Source organism: Melanerpes formicivorus, unplaced genomic scaffold (assembly GCF_026170545.1).
Source record: "Melanerpes formicivorus ecotype bairdi unplaced genomic scaffold, bMelFor1.0.p_v2 SCAF_14, whole genome shotgun sequence".
Taxonomy (NCBI): domain Eukaryota; kingdom Metazoa; phylum Chordata; class Aves; order Piciformes; family Picidae; genus Melanerpes; species Melanerpes formicivorus.
In genome coordinates, this window is record NW_027142366.1 from 5107047 (window position 1) to 5122939 (window position 15893).

Here is a 15893-nt window from a genome sequence, read left to right on the forward strand (position 1 = left end):
CTGTAAAGTTGATGGGAATCAGCGTTGGAGCGTCGGTTATGTTCAGTGCTTTGCTCTTTGGGCTTTTTCTGTTTCCTGTTTCTCTTTGCAGGGAGGATTATTAATGTAAAATCTTTCGGTGCTCCAGGGGCTCGTAGATGTTGTTTGGGAGGAGAGAGGAGCAGTCTGGCATCCAAAGGAAACAGGAGATTTTTGCTTCAGAAGCACTCTGCCCAGAAATCACTGGCCAAAGCCTTCACTAAATGATGTGAAGGCTTCACTTAGTGAAGGCTTCACTAAGCCTTCACAAAGTCCCTGGCCCTGGTTAGCCAATCCCAGCAGCTGTTCCCACTCCATCCACCCACTGTGGCCGTGTCTTCAGCCTTACTTGTGTGCTTGTTTTCCCTTACAGCAAATAGAAAGGAGAAACCAGAAGGAAAAGTAAACACTGCCATGTAAGTTAGGAAGCACAAAGGCAGCTCCTTGATGCTAGAAGGCTCAGGAGCAGCCCATGTCTTTGGTCTCCACCCAAACCATATTCCTCCACCAAAGCATGTTCTTCTGGGTTGTGTCACTTCTTTCTCCTGCTTCCTCAACGTGGGACCAAGTGTTTCCTGGCATCTTCATCTTCCTTGTGCTGTTTCCTGGCTCGGGCTCCAGTGCTGATGAGTTTATTAGTGTTGCTAATTTTACCTGATGATGCTTCCTTCTCTTCATGACAGGTTGTCTTTTTTGGAACTCTCCAGCTGACTGATTGAGTTCTCTTGAATATTCCCTGGTTTACTTTGAATTCTCTTTGTTGGATGTTGCTCATTGTGGTTTTTGGTTGTTTTTCTTTAGTCCTCCCATGGCCTTTTTTCCCCCTCCCTGGTCCCTCTGATGCCTCTTCAACCTGGAACAAAGCCAGAGACCATCAGGAGGTCATTGAAATACAGATGGCTGTTGGATTTAAATAAGGACTAGATAATTTTATGACCATTAACAAGACTCACTGCTATGCAAGCTAAAATAATAAGGGCAATGATACCTTATGGTTCAGGGATCAAGTTGATTGCCTTTGGGGACTGAGAAGATAATTCTGCATCCCTGACTCCCCCCAGAGTATAATGCAGTTGACAAGATGCATGAGACAGGTTAAAGGGCAGGAGGATGCCCATGCAGGAGGATGTGTAAGGCTTGTCCAGAGCAGTTCCCTTATCACCTCTGTCATCACACTGCTTTTGTCTGGTGATCACAAACATCTGGTATCAACATGATGGAAAATGTTCTCCAGGCAAGTGACAGGCTCGGAAGTTTGGCAGGTGAACCTTTCCATGAGCATTTACTGGGTGACCTCTGTGCCATGCAGTTGCAGGCACTTTTCTGGTGATGGTGGCCAGCTCACCTGCCAGGCTGTCCCCACAACCACTGCCAAGAAGTGGTCTCCCTAAATTAAAATTAAACACATGAGCCTCTTTTAGGTACTTTGGTTTGAAGGGGGTGCCCACCCCTCCCTCACTGACCATGGAGTGTGTGAAGGAGAGCAGCCTTTTAGCAGCAAGGTAATGGCAGATTGTGGTGTCCCTCTTTCCCCCTTCCCACTGCAGCTCTCCCGGCTGCTCCACGTGCATGTGTCTTTCCACAGCGTGTTTTGGGAGTCACCCTCCAGCCCTTGGGGAGGTACAGTGATCAGCTCCCGCTCTGGTCCCGCTGTTAGGAGGCAGAGCCACCCTCAAGTGGTGTGCTGAGAAGTGGCAGTTCCTCGTGCTGTGAGTCCTGGGAGGGGAAGGAGCAACAGTGGAGAGAGAAGGAGTGGCAGGGAATGAACCAAACTCACAGGGAACCAAGCTGCTCATCCCAGCAGCTGGACTGAGGAGGAGTGAGTAAAGACTCCAGACTGCACCAGTCTCTTAGGTGGATCCATCCTGCAGATGACAAGATGTCATTGGGTAAGTCTGTAGGCAACACTAGCACTTCATTTGCCCAGTGCACCACTATCCTGGATGCTCAGCCCTGGCCTCAGGCAGGCAGAGCATCACCTGTGTGCTTCCACCTGGGCTGCAGGACACCTCGCTCTGTGTGGAGATGACTTGAGTCCACCATGGCATGCTGCAGGCCCCAGGGGGAGGATTACAGCTCTGACAAATCACTCCTTAACTTTTCCAAGTCATTAGAAAGCACAGAGTGCAGAACAGATCCTGGGCATGCTAATGACTGATTTTAAGGGATCACTGCTGTGCTAAACCATCATTAGTGGTCTGTAGAAGCACTTCTGATTTAATTATGCACAGGCAGAGCTGGGAGGCATGGGAATGTTGATGGGCAAATTGGGAACCACCTGCACTTACTGCCCAGTCCTGGTGGGTGACCCCAGAGAAGGTCTGGGTGGTGTAGTCTGAATTGATTTGTTTGGCATCTCCCAATGTAAGGTGGCCATGGTCATGAGCTATAGGTGGTCACATCCTGTACCTCTGTTAGCCCCCCAGTATGGGTGTGGAGTGCTGGTTTGTAGGTGTTTCTGCAGAGTCTTGTCTTGGGTCTTGCATAATGGCTTTACTTCTGCAAAGGGAGTTCAGCTTTGGACAGATCACTGCTCTTTGCTGGGGAGGACATGGTTACAGCTCCTTTGGCAAGCAGGATGTGGCCCACATCTGCAGGACCTGTCTCATCCCACGTGCCTCCCGGTCAGCTGACCACCCCTCTGCTGCCCACATACGTTTTTAATACAGAGAAAGTGCTCAGGGAGGATGGAAATCGCAGCTGCACGGGATGCTCAGCCCCAGCCTCACTGGCAGACTATGTGTTTCTACAGGCTGCCCTGAAACCCCCAACCCCAAGCATGTTTCTGCTCTTTGCAGACTCCCTGAAACCTACAACATCCACCCAGACTGGCTGCAGTATCACAGTATCACTAAGGTTGGAAGAGACCTTGAGGATCATCAAGTCCAACCTGTCACCACAGACCTCATGACTAGACCATGGCACCAAGTGCCACGTCCAATCTCCTCTTGAACATCTCCAGGGATGGTAACTCCACCACCTCCCTGGGCAGCACATTCCAATGATGAATGACTCTCTGTGAAGAACTTTCTCCTCACCTCCAGCCTAAACTTCCCCTGGCACAGCTTGAGACTGTGTCCTCTTGTTCTGGTGCTGGTTGCCTGGGAGAAGAGGCCAACCCCTTCCTGGTTACAACCACCTTTCAGATAGTTGTAGACAGCAAGAAGGTCTCCCCTGAGCCTCCTCTTCTCCAGGCTAAACAATCCCAGCTCCCTCAGCCTCTCCTCATAGGGCTTGTCCTCAAGGCTTCTCACCAGCCTTGTTGCCCTTCTCTGCACCTCCTCTTCCTTGCTTCTCTCTTTAGGAGGAGGAGGAGGAGGATGGCTTATGGGGCTGAAGCAGAGATGTTCCCAAGGTGAGGAGGGCACAGCTCCCCACACCCCCACTTCTCAACACTGCTGCGTCCTGGCTTCGCAGTTCGCTCTAGCCTTGCGCAGTCCCCAGGTCCTGTAACTGGTGCTAAATGTAATGAATGATCTTGTCCTCCTTGTTTGTCTCCTCTTTAGTGTAACACTGTAATTAGCTTAATTACCAACAGATTCTTTTTTTTTTTCTTTTTTTTTCCTTGGTAACTTAAAATGGAAATTAAATTTTGCAGCAGGTTTTACAGGCTGTTAACGGGAATCGAATAATCAAGCCTGACTCCAAGTCCTTGAAAATGAGTATTAAAAAAGGTCTGAATTTGCATATTCATGTTTTTAATAGGGTTCAGAAGGTATATTTGCAACTGATGAAAAGGATTAATTAAGCCTAATTTGCATAGGAAGAACGCTTTAACCCCTTATGTGTCCTAGCAAGGGGGAGACTGACAGTTTGAATGCCGTGGCTCGGTACTGGAGAGGCACGTGGGCAGTGCAGCAGTGCCCTGAGGAGCATCTTCCTCATGCTCGAGGACAGGACCTGGGGGAATCCAGGATCCCACCATCACCCTGGCATTGTCAGTCCCCCCCGTGCTCACAGCCACCTCCAGGTTTGGCCTGTTCCTCTACCATGGTGGTTTGTGACCCAGGTCTCCCATGTCAGGCCTTGAGCAGATTGGTCTCTTCTCCCAGGCAACCAGTACCAGAACAAGAGGACACAGTCTCAGGCTGCACCAGGGGAGGTTTAGGCTGGATGTTAGGAAGAAGTTCTATACAGAGAGAGTGATTGCCCATTGGAATGGGCTGCCCGGGGAGGTGATGGAGTCACCATCATTGGAGGTGTTTAGAGGAGACTTGACGGGGTGCTTGGTGCCATGGGTTAGTTGTTTAGGTGGGTTGGATTGGTTCATGGGTTGGACACGATGATCTTGAAGGTCTCTTCCAACCTGGTTTATTCTATGTATGTGTTCTCTGTATGTAACATGCTGCTCCTCCCAGCATGAGCTGGGCACTGCAGCTTTGACAGAGACTCAAGAAATTGCTTTGGTAAAAGCAGCTCAGTTCCCAGCAGGGCTGCCTGTGGCCAGCATGGGATGAGAGCACCTGTGGCTAGGAGGGTCACCACAACTGTCATCTCTTGATCTCATCTCCAGCTTCTTTTTTTTGTCAGTGAGGCTGATGCTAGTCAGGGGTTAAAGGCTCAGTGAGATGTCAGACCAGGGTGAGACTTGGTATGTCCTCTCTTGTCCCCAGCCATCAGTCTGAGGTTCTGCTTAGGAAGTGACAGCATCCCCAAAGCCTGGAATTCAGTTGTGCAACTTCATGGGAAGGGACATAGAGCTGCCTGCACCCTAAATCCCAGCTGCCACCCCCAGTATGGAGAAACCAGTAGGATTTTGCACAGCTGTGTCCAGTTGTGATCTAAGAAAATCATAGAACCCTACCCCTACATCACTCCTACCCCTAGCCTGGAAAGCTGAGTGGGAACACAACACTTCCCAGGGCCCTACAAAACCCAGAAGAGAACAGAGCCAGTGCCTGAACCTTGCTAAAAAGTGTGTGTGTGGGGGGGGGGGATAAATAAATCAGGCATTCCTTTTGCTTCAGCAGGTGGTGTGCTGCCTTCCCCTTGTGCTGCTGTGGTGGCGTGCGCTGCTAATTATTTTTGGGGTGGGCTTTGCAGTGCGCCGCGCACAGGGTTCATTAGCCAGGGATGGCTTTGAAGTGGCGCTCTGAATTAATGCTGCCATATGCAAATGTGCCTTGTGCCACGGAAAAGCTGCCTATGAATGATGCATGAGGTCCAGCGATGCCTGCCCGGTCTGTACACACCCACTGGGCTTCACTGTGCCGAAAGCAGGCAGAGGAGAGGAGAGGAGAGGAGAGGAGAGGAGAGGAGAGGAGAGTAGAATAGAATAGAATAGAATAGAATAGAATAGAATAGAATAGAATAGAATAGAATAGAATAGAATAGAATAGAATAGAATAGAATAGAATAGAATAGAATGGAGTGGAATGGAGTGGAATGGAGTAGAATAGAATAGGGGTAGAGTAGAATAGGAATAGAATAGGAGTAGAGTAGAATAGGAATAGAATAGGACTAGAGTAGAATAGGAACAGAATAGGACTAGAATAGAATAGGAACAGAATAGGACTAGAATAGAATAGGAACAGAATAGGACTAGAGTAGAATAGGAACAGAATAGGACTAGAGTAGAATAGGAACAGAATAGGACTAGAGTAGAATAGAAATAGAAATAGAAATAGAAATAGAAATAGAAATAGAAATAGAAATAGAAATAGAAATAGAAATAGAAATAGAAATAGAAATAGAAATAGAAATAGAAATTAACCAGGTTGGAAGAGACCTTTGAGATCAAGTCCAACCTATCACCCAACACCATCTAATCAACTAAACCATGGCACCAACCACCCCATCCAGTCTCTTCCTAAACACCTCCAGTGATGGTGACTCCACCACCTCCCTGGGCAGCACATTCCAATGGCCAATCTCTCTTTCTATGAAGAATTTCTTCCTAACATCCAGCCTAAACCTCCCCTGGTGCAGCTTGAGACTGTGTCCTCTGGTTCTGGTGCTGGTTGCCTGTAGTTTTTGTTGTCTTATGTCAGCAGAATTCTCCTATTCCTCTGTCTTAGTGGAATATGATTTTGTTGATGTATAGTTATGTGGTAGTTCTGGGCTCCTCAATTTAAGAAGGACACTGAGACTCTTGAACATGCCCAGAGAAGGGCAACGAGGCTGGGGAGAAGTCTCAAGCACAGCCCCATGAGGAGAGGCTGAGGGAGCTGGGGTTGTTTAGCCTGGAGAAGAGGAGGCTCAGGGGAGACCTTATTGCTCTCTGCAACTACCTGAAAGGAGGCTGTAGCCATGTGGCGTTTGGTCTCTTCTCCCAGGCAACCAGCACCAGAACAAGAGGACACAGTCTCAAGCTGTGCCAGGGGAAGTTTAGGCTTGAGATGAGGAGAAAGTTCTTCACAGAAAGAGTAATTGCCCATTGGAATATGCTGCCCAGGGAGATGGTGGAGTCCCTGTCACTGGAGGTGTTCAAAAAGGGATTGGATGTAGCACGTAAAGCCATGAGGTGTTAGGTGATAGAGTGGACTTGATGATCTCTGAGGTCTTTTCCAACCTGGTTGGTTCTATGATTCTATGTATTAGTGACCCAGCAAAGCTGCTGCTGTCTCTGTGCTCTGCATCTTCCCCAGGTCCCCCAGATGATGAGAAGGACACATCCTGTGCTGTTAAGGCTTCAAGGTCCTGACCTATTTGCCTCACTCAAGCAGAACCTGCCTAGGGAAGAGGCACTTAATGGCAGCACTGGTTTAAGGAGGCCCTGCTCACATCCTTCTGCTCTCACCTGACATCCTCCCAGCACAGTGTCCATAGGGCCATGCAGGCAGAAGAGATGGGGAACATTTCACTTAAGAAGAAGAAAGCCTGAAGAAAGAGGAAGAAAACACAAAGCCCACAAGCATGGCTGAGAGAGCAATTGCCTAGGGCAAAAGGCCAGGGGAATGTAAGATCCCTCAATCCCTGTCACCAACCAAACCTTTTGATGGTGGCACTGCTGCTTCTGGACATGTCCCAGAGAAGCTGAGTTCAGCCCTGAGCTGATGTCTGCTCTATGAGAGTGTATTTTAGCCCAGAAAATGCTTCCAGAGTTGAATACTTGTGCAGCTTTTCTATAAATCAGCAGGACCCCTGTAGGATGACACAAGAGTGAGGTGGGGAAATAGCTCCCCAGCACCTCTGAGGAGCTCTTTCCTGGCTGCTAGGGTTGGGCAGGGTGTGAGTGAACGATTGCTCTTTCCTGGCTGCTGCCCCAGCAGCTCCTGGGTGAGCTGGAGATGTTGGAAAATCCACAGCTGAGCTGTGTAGCCCCGTGGAGACATCCCAACAGCGTGAGGCTGGGACATCTGGAGCAGGGTGAAACCTGTGTCCCGGTGAAGTGGGGTCTGGAGCATCTCTGCACCACAAGCAGGGCGCCCCTATGGGGGCAGCTGAGCATCTGAGGCTTGAACAGCTCTGTCCTGATGAGTTTTCTCTTCCTGGCTGCTTCCCTTTCAGCCTAACCAGAAGCAGCCCCCAGGCCCTTGGCTGTCCCCAGACAACTGGGGAGTGTGTGTGGGGTGGCAGCTCGGGTGGTTATCCGCTCCTCTGCTGCTGCTGCCAAGAAGACAAGCTGGAAATCACCGAGGTGCAACTGTGTCATGTTTTCTCTGCAGTGTTTACAAAATCGCTTGCTCATCAAACACAAAAAGAACTGTTTACTTTTTAAGCAAAACAAACATAAAATACCTCCATCTTTACTGCTGCTCAACAGGCTGCTTTGTTCCCTCCAGCCTCGACGCTTGCCAAGGCAATAGGGCTGCACAGCTGGCATCTCTCGGAGCCCAAATCACCCTCCCCATCCACCCACGGCTGAGTGCCTCCACTCCTGCCCTGTGGATGCCCCCTCCACACTCATGCAGACACTGAGAGTGGGCAGTTCCCAGGCAGGAAACACCAAGTTTTGGAACTGTTGGAGACCTGGCCCCATCCCTGGCATGCTCCCCAGCCAGACCTCCAGATGGGCTCCCTGTCATGGCTCGGGTCTGGACAATCCCACAGTGAGGCAGGAAGGAGCAGAGCAAGAAGCTGTGACCAAGTGCTGAGATGTTGTTGTATTTTCCTACTTCCAGCTGTTTATTTGCCAGCATGTTGGAGAGCAGTGATCTCCAACTCATGCCTTATTGAGAAGCTCAGCTGTGAAATAACTAAATGAACCATCCCTTTTTATTAGCCTTTGGACTTAGCAGAGGAGCAATCAGTTAATGGCTGACCAGTTTTTGAAGATGCTAAGCACATTACAAGTGCTAAGTATTATTATTTTCCCTGCAATGCTTTATTCTGTCCCTCTGAATATTCAGTTTAAATAACCCTTTCAATTGCATTATCCAGTTTCATGCATTCTGCTCAGATTAAATGTGGTGCCACTTACAGCTCACTCACCTCTGTGGTTTCCAGGTCTTTGCAAGCCTCATCCTAACCTTTGCCTCTCAATCCTGGGTTGAAATGGCCTTCACGCTGGGTCCAGCAGCTGCCCCAACTCTGCTTTGGCAGCTTGAAATCAAATGCATCTGCATCACTTCCCCACAGACACTTTGATCTCTGGCTATTTGCTTGTGCATATTTATTTTTCTTTCTTAATAGGGGAACATCTTGCAACCTTTCCCTTTCCTTCCAGCTAAATTAGCTCCCTGGATAAGCTGTCTCCTCCCACGTGCTGGCATCTTCCTACAGTGCCTTGTGCTGTTTTGGTTTCTTCATCTTCAGGAAAAGGCAAAGGATCTAGAGAAGGGTTTTGCGCCCTGGTGCCAGCCAAACCACCTTGTCTCCCCTGGAAGTCTCCAGCCACACACATCTGTGGCTTTGCAGAAGAATGGGCCTGGCTCAAATGTCACACCTGGTGGGTGAATCCACCCTTCCCCTGACAGCCCCAGAGCAGTAATTGGTGGCTGAGACTTTCACAGTGATGGATGGACCCTTACGAGTGTTCTGTTCTCCAAAGCCAGCCTTAGGTAGGGACTTCTCTGTCCCCTTGGCCAGTCCTCTGGCCTGATTGTATCAGCAAGGGTTCAGCCATCTCTGGTGGTGATGCACAGCTCTAAGCTATTCCCTGGCATCTCCATCTCTGCTTCCCCATTCTGACAGCTGTGCTTGGTCTCCAGGATTGAACTGTGAGAGGGGTGGAAGACCAGAAACCAGCCCACATCTCAGGTTATCTTCATGCCAGCTGATAGCTCCACCAGGCAGTAGGTTTGGAGTGGCCATGGCAGGCACCCGCTCTCCCCCTGCCTTTGCTACCAGTCTCCTGGAACATGTCTTACCCCAAGCCTTGGTCTCTGCATTTGGCTGTCTTTTAGGAGCTGTGATCACCCTGCAAGACTGGAGGAGGCTGTGGAGCAGCTCAGGGGCTTGTCATTTGTCAGCACTTGAAGGATTTCTCATGCATAGGGCTGCCATGGTTCTGCCTGGGATTCCCAGGCAGAGATGTCTGTGTGAACTCTGGAGTGGGTGGTAGTGTTGTTACAGCCAGGATGATCTAAGGATGTAACTGAGGTAAGGTTAGTATGGAGAGGTACTATCTCTTCCTGCAGCACCTGAGGTAGCTGGGAAAAAACAACCCCAAACTACAAGAGCTTTGGTGCATGCAAACTCCTTCTCAGCCTTCAGGGAGAGGAACACATCAGGGATGTCTCAGATGGGCAGTGGCAGACAGTTTGTGCCCACGTGCTGCATGGCCACCTGGCTAGGGGCTTGCTGGTTCTGCCAGCCCCTTGGAACAACTCCCAACAGCTGCTCTGCTCCTGCTCCCTCAAGTCTTGCTGCAACACAGCTCCCAGGTGGGGCACGTCTGGGGAGAAGCAGGCTTAAGCCCCAGCTGCAGGGAATGGAACCTTTGTATCTTGGCTGAAAATGTGGTGGAATTAGATTAATTAATTTAGCTGCATTGTGTTAAAAGTGCCAGTGTTTACTGGTGGGACCACAGAGGAGCTTTTGCAGTACCTAGAGAGGCTTCCTGCTGCTCAGATGGGCTGGGTAGCTCTTGATTGCAGGGCAGGAGATGCCCAAGGAGAGCTCTGCTGTGTAAAAGCGATGCTGAGAGAAAGGAAAAGATTTAAGAGGCTCCCAGTGGAGACAAGCTTCAGGCACCACACACAAACATTGAGGCATCCCATCACACCCCTGCAGATCAGGGCAGGCCAGCCAGGGACAGAAGAGGCTCTCAAGGGTGGATACTGTGGTGGGATGAGCCAGACCAGAGGGCTGGGGAACTGCAAGGAAGGCAAGTGGGGTGGGCAGGAAAGCATGGATGTTGTGTGGGGGCTAATCAGTTCCTTTCACAGCTGGAAACACTAAAGAATGTGATAGATCCAGGAGATGAGCAAGGCGACCCAGGGACAGCACTTGCTGGGCTTAATGGAGAAGATGGACCAGGAGAGAGCAGCTCATTAGAAAAGGGCATAGCACGGTGAAGAGAGGAGATGATATAAACCATGAGAAAGCTGATAAATGGAAATCTTTTAGTCCCAAAGCAAGCAAGGATGGAGCACATTAATGAGCTCTTTAATAGCAAGGCAAGTAAAGGTGAGCAGCAAATGGCTATTTCCAGACAGCTGAGCTGAGTGTGAAAAAAACAGATGTTGGTGGGATGTGAGAAGCTGTTGGCAGGTAGAGGAACAACAGCACACCCTGTGTCCTTAATGTGCCCACTGAGTTATTGCAGTGGCATGCACAGGCAAACTCAGACACCCAACAGATGCCTCTGGTTACCTTTCAGGGACAGAGAAGCTGCAGAAGGTGGGAAACAGGTGCTTTCACATCCAGCTTGGGCCAAGGAAAGGGCAGCAAAACTAGAGTAACAATGAGCATCCAGCCTTGCTAATCCCCATGTGGTGAAAATCCACATCCTTGATACTCCTGTGTCTTCTCATCCCTTGCACAGAGGAAACTGAGGCCAGAGAAGCAGCTTCTCTCTGGATCAGAGAGTTTCTCCTCGTTGAGTACTGGGTGGGGCAAGGGGGGAAGATGGGAGTGAGCAAAACTCTCAAGGTGACATTTGGAGAATCTCTTCCCCTTTTCTAGTGGTGCTGGTGAGCTGGCTGAGAGGACTAAAATGGAGGGTGTGACACAACAGAGATGTGAAGAACTGGAGTGTGATAAATTCAGGTGAAGCCAAGGAGTAGCTGTTGGCTTGGCTTCTCCAGGACCACCAGCCATGCACTCCAGCAGCTTTACTGCCTCCAGCACCTCAGGGCATTGGCTGAAGGCAGTGGTTTGGAGATGCAGGAGTGGAAATGTGCTATACATCTCTGAACAATGTCATCTCCAGACACCTACCCAGGAAAACCAACTTAGGTCTTCATGATGGAAACCCTGTGGTGAGTAAATGCAAAGGGAGGAAGTGGAGGAGAATACTGGGGCAACTCTGAGGTCCACATCTGTCTGGCACTGCTCCATGAAGCTAGGCAATGTTGCAACCATGCTGCTGCAGAGACAGACCTGTTCAAAACCCCTGCACATTTAAGGCAGGATTGGGGGTTTTCCCAAATAACCCCCTCTTCATCTCTCTCCTCTGTCTTCTGTTCCCCACTTTGTGCTCACACCCCCAGTCCTTGGGATGATGGCACTGTCCCCACAGGACACTGCTGAGGAGGGGAGCATGGTGTGCACTGAAGAGGATCTGAAGCCAGGGTGAGTGGGTCCCAAACCAGACAGGCTAATGTGCTCCTGGGCAGTGCATTGTTTGTGCTGCCCCTAAGGATCACTCACAGATGCAAGTAACTTCTGACTTGGGCTCCCAAATTCCTGCTCTGCCAGCTGTGCTAAAAATAGCCCAGTGCAGTGCGTGCTGGCTTCGATCCCCCTCATCGATCCTCTGCTTTTGAGTCTGGTCCAGCAGCGCCACAGCACAGCCCTCTGCAGCTTCTGGTCTCCCCTGCACCTTCCTCACCCAAAGGATTTGTATGATCAAGCCATCTCCACCACTCTGTCCCCCACCCCCTCTCCTGCAAGATTTATTGCTCCAGAGCAATACCGACAGCCAGGCTGCGGCAAGCGGTGACCCAGGGGTTTGTGTTGCAGCTGCTGCTTTCTGCAGAGCCACTCCCACCATGGGGATGAGTCTGGAGGTCCTGGGCGAGGGAGCTCTTGGGTGAAAGATCCATCCCCAGTTCAAGGAAGGGCTGATTTAGAAGTGGGGCAGGGGTGGCTTAGCTGGGGTCATTGGAAGTGAGGGAGCTTGGAGCTGTGGGAGCTGGCTGGGCTGGTGGAGCTTGTGCCCAGGGGCCTGCTCTGCCACTGGCCTTCCAGTGCTCCTGGGCATTGCTGTTATGTGGATGCATGGCCTGACCCATAAGCATCAATAAGGCTGGAAGAGAGATAGCTCCAGTGGTGCTTGCAGCCCTAGGAAGAGTCTCACCACTCAGGAAACACCTCAGGTCATTGACTTGATTTGGGCAGAGCCAACATAGTCTGGCTGTCATGGTCTGAGTGGTGAACAGGGAGCACCTTCTTGACTTCCTACAGCCTTGCAGATGTGGTGGAGGCCCCATACCAGGAGACATTCACAGTCAGACTTGATGGGGTCCTGAACAACCTGATCTAGTTGAGATTGTCTCTGCTCACTGCAGGGGCATTGGACTTTTGAGGGTCCCTTCCAACTCAATGTATTCTATGATTCAATGTCCTCCCATGGGATTTGCATTTGCTTTCATGGCAGACTCAGTTGAAGCCAGCAGGAGACTCAAATGCCAGACTAGGGGAAGGTTCCACAGCTCCAAGAGGGACATGGACCACAGCTGCCAATGCTGCATTCTGTCTTGGAGGGAGGGCAAGGAGGCTGGAAGGTGCTCAGCAGCACAGCCATTGTTTCATCACCTACAGAGCCATTTGGAGCTCTCTGAGACTCATGGCGAGGCCCCATCAACTATGGTTGCATGTGCAGGCAGGTACCTTCCTTGGAGATGATTTGAAGATGGAGGGGCCTAGACCTCTTCTAACCCTCCTTTTTCTCTAGCTACAGAGAGCCTGCACCTGGGAAGTGTTTAATTCAGAAAGGCCAGCACCGCTGTACCACATTTCCTGTGTTGGTCTCTGTTGGTTTATGACCAGTGAAGTCCTGGTGTGAAAACAGAGCCAGGCTTTGATTTCATCTGCCCCTGCTGCTTTATGCCACTAACAACCTTGCATTTCTCTAGCAGCTTTTATTCTAGGAGCTAAACGGGCTTCACAGACAGGCAATTAATTAATGGAGCCTCCCCACCAGCCTACGCCCTCAACACTGCACAGAAACATTTTGCAGAGGAGGAGGAAACAGAGGCAGAGGAGCAAAATGAGTGGCCCCAGGAGGAGATGAGCTCGCTGCTGACGTGCTGTTGCCTCTACAGTAAGCTGTTCTGCTGGGCTGGTTGTGCCAGGGCTCCTGGCTGCCGAGGAGATGATGGTCATGATGTCATTTCCAAAATGATGTGGGAACTGGTGTCAGTTGGGGGGGGGTGACTGAGGAGAGTCTTTCCCTCTCTATCAGTCACTGCTGTTGCTGGAGCATCTGAGCTTAACACATGAACTACCACCACCTTTGACCATCCTAGCCTCCTCTGAGACCAGGAGGCCCCACTACCATTCTCCTTATCCATCCTTGCTGACCAAATTTTGTTTCTCCAGCAGGCACTCAGGGTTTGCAGGGGAAGGTGGTTTCAGCTGAAGGGTTTGCTTTGGTCCAGGTGCTACAGCTGAGGTTTGTGGAGAGACCGACCATGATGACATGAAACAAGTGAGAGGTGATCCTCAGCTCCCTTTTCCAGGCCCTGCTCACTGACTGGTGAGGAAGACACAGCCCCAGGAAGCTGAGTACTGTGGGCAGGATCTGGGGCAGCTGGAGGAGGTGGAGGAATGTGCCTTTGCTCACGTGCAGTGAGTATGTTCCTGGGGAAATTGCTTGCCTTTTATTATGAAACCCTGCTAATAGTTTGTTGTCTACACAAATAACCATGGGGAATGAACTCATGCACATCCCAGCCTGCTCTGTGTCTCCCTGGCTCAGCTCCTTTCTGAACAAACATAACCTTTTGCAGGAATACCTGTCAGAACTGCTTTGAAATACTGAAATCACAGGCTGGGATGTGGCTCGCTCCCTGGGCCCTAGTGCTCATCCCTCAGCACTCAGGATGTCCATCCAGAAAGATCTGTGAGCAGGATGCAAGGCAATAACTCTGGTGAGCAGCAGGGCCCCAAAAGGCTGCACCAGGCTGGCTTGCTACTTTCCCACACACTCACTGGTCAAGCAGAGCAGCTCCCTGGCCATCCTGTGGCCCCCACTTCGTGTTGGTCATGGGGTGAGACATGGGGGCTTGCTGGGGTTAGTTGGGGCAAAACTGTCTTTCAGCCACCAGTATGACTTATGACTGCCTTCATGGCTTCAACACCTCCCTCCTCCTCATCTCATGTGTAGGACACCATCTGTGAGTACTTTAGTGTAATAGGTTGGGGCAAACCCCCTCCCCAACCCATTACATTTAGAGATGGGGCAAAATGCTACTGAGTCTTGGACAGGCATTGGAGAGCAATCTTTGAGGGGCACGTGGTTGCTTGTGTGGACACAGGACATGAACACAGAGCAAATCCCTTCCCTTCCAGTCTCAGAGTTCAGGAGCTGTCCAGAAAAGAGTTCTCCATCTCCGAAGCCCTCAAGTGAAATGGGAGTCAAACTGTCCCACAGGCAGCACTGGGGCTGCAGGTGGGAGGTGCTGCACTCCTTGCTGCGACTGGGTCTGCGTTTGGGGTTATCCATGGGGAGATGTCGGATGTGCACTGGTCCTAGGAATTACAGGCAGGATCCCTGGGCCAGGGTCTGTGCCTACAGTAAGAGTTCTCAAGCTGCAAACACTCAGTGTCTTCCTCCTCAACAAAAAAAGCCACACTCCTCAATGATGTCTTTCCCTGGACAGTAGCAAGAGGCCCTCTGCTCTAACTCATCATCACCTTCCCATCTTGAAAAGTATGAGGGTCACCCACCCCTGCTCTCCAGTTATGGCTGTTGGGGAGAGATACCTTTAAATCTGCAGGAGAAATCCCGCTGTGTGGTGGCTCCTTCTCAGCCAAGCACCTTTCTCCCATATGGAGAAGCAGGGCGGGGGGGGGGGTGGGGGAGGGATTCTGCTTTCCTGGGTGGAGACTGGGAGTTTTTCCTTGATGTATTTGGAAGTGATGAGACCTTGGACACAGACAGTTGTGGGGAGAAATCCAAACCAAACCTTTAGAAACCCAAGCACGCCCCTCCCCTCCCCACCCCCCCCTTCCCTTCCCCACCCTGCTCCAAAATATATCCCGTCAGCCAACCGACAGAACAAAAGGTCCTTCAAAGCAAACTCTTTCTCTTTCTCTAAAATCCATGATTAAAACCTGGTACAAACAGGTGAATATAGAGATATAGATATAGAGATATATATTTTTGTTTCCTTTTTTTTTTTGTTGGTTTTTTTTTTTAGTAGATGTAGTATTGTTTTTGGTTTTTTGTTGGTTTTTTCTTCTTCTTCTTTTTCTTCTTCTTCTTCTCCTCCTCCTCCTCCTCTCTCTTTCTCATTATACAGCAAACATTGCAAATATAGAATTATATTTTCTTTTTTCTCTGTACAATTAAACAACTTGGGGTTTACAATGCAGTGTGTGGTGGTTAAAACCTCTTGGTGAGTGAAAATGTGTGGAACGGGCCTCCGACCGGGTGGAAAAAGTCTAAACTGGAAGACTCCGTTTGCCAGTAAAAAAAAATAAACACCAGCCCAAAGGAAGGAGCTCCTTCTGCTCTCTCTTTCTCTTTCTCTCTCTCTCTCTTTTTTTGTATTTTTTCCTTTTTTTTTTTTTTTGGTTTTTTTAATGTTTTTTTCCTGTTTTTTTGTCGCTGTCGATTTTGGAAGGGAAGGAAGAACACAAACTGTTCACAAAGAATCCAC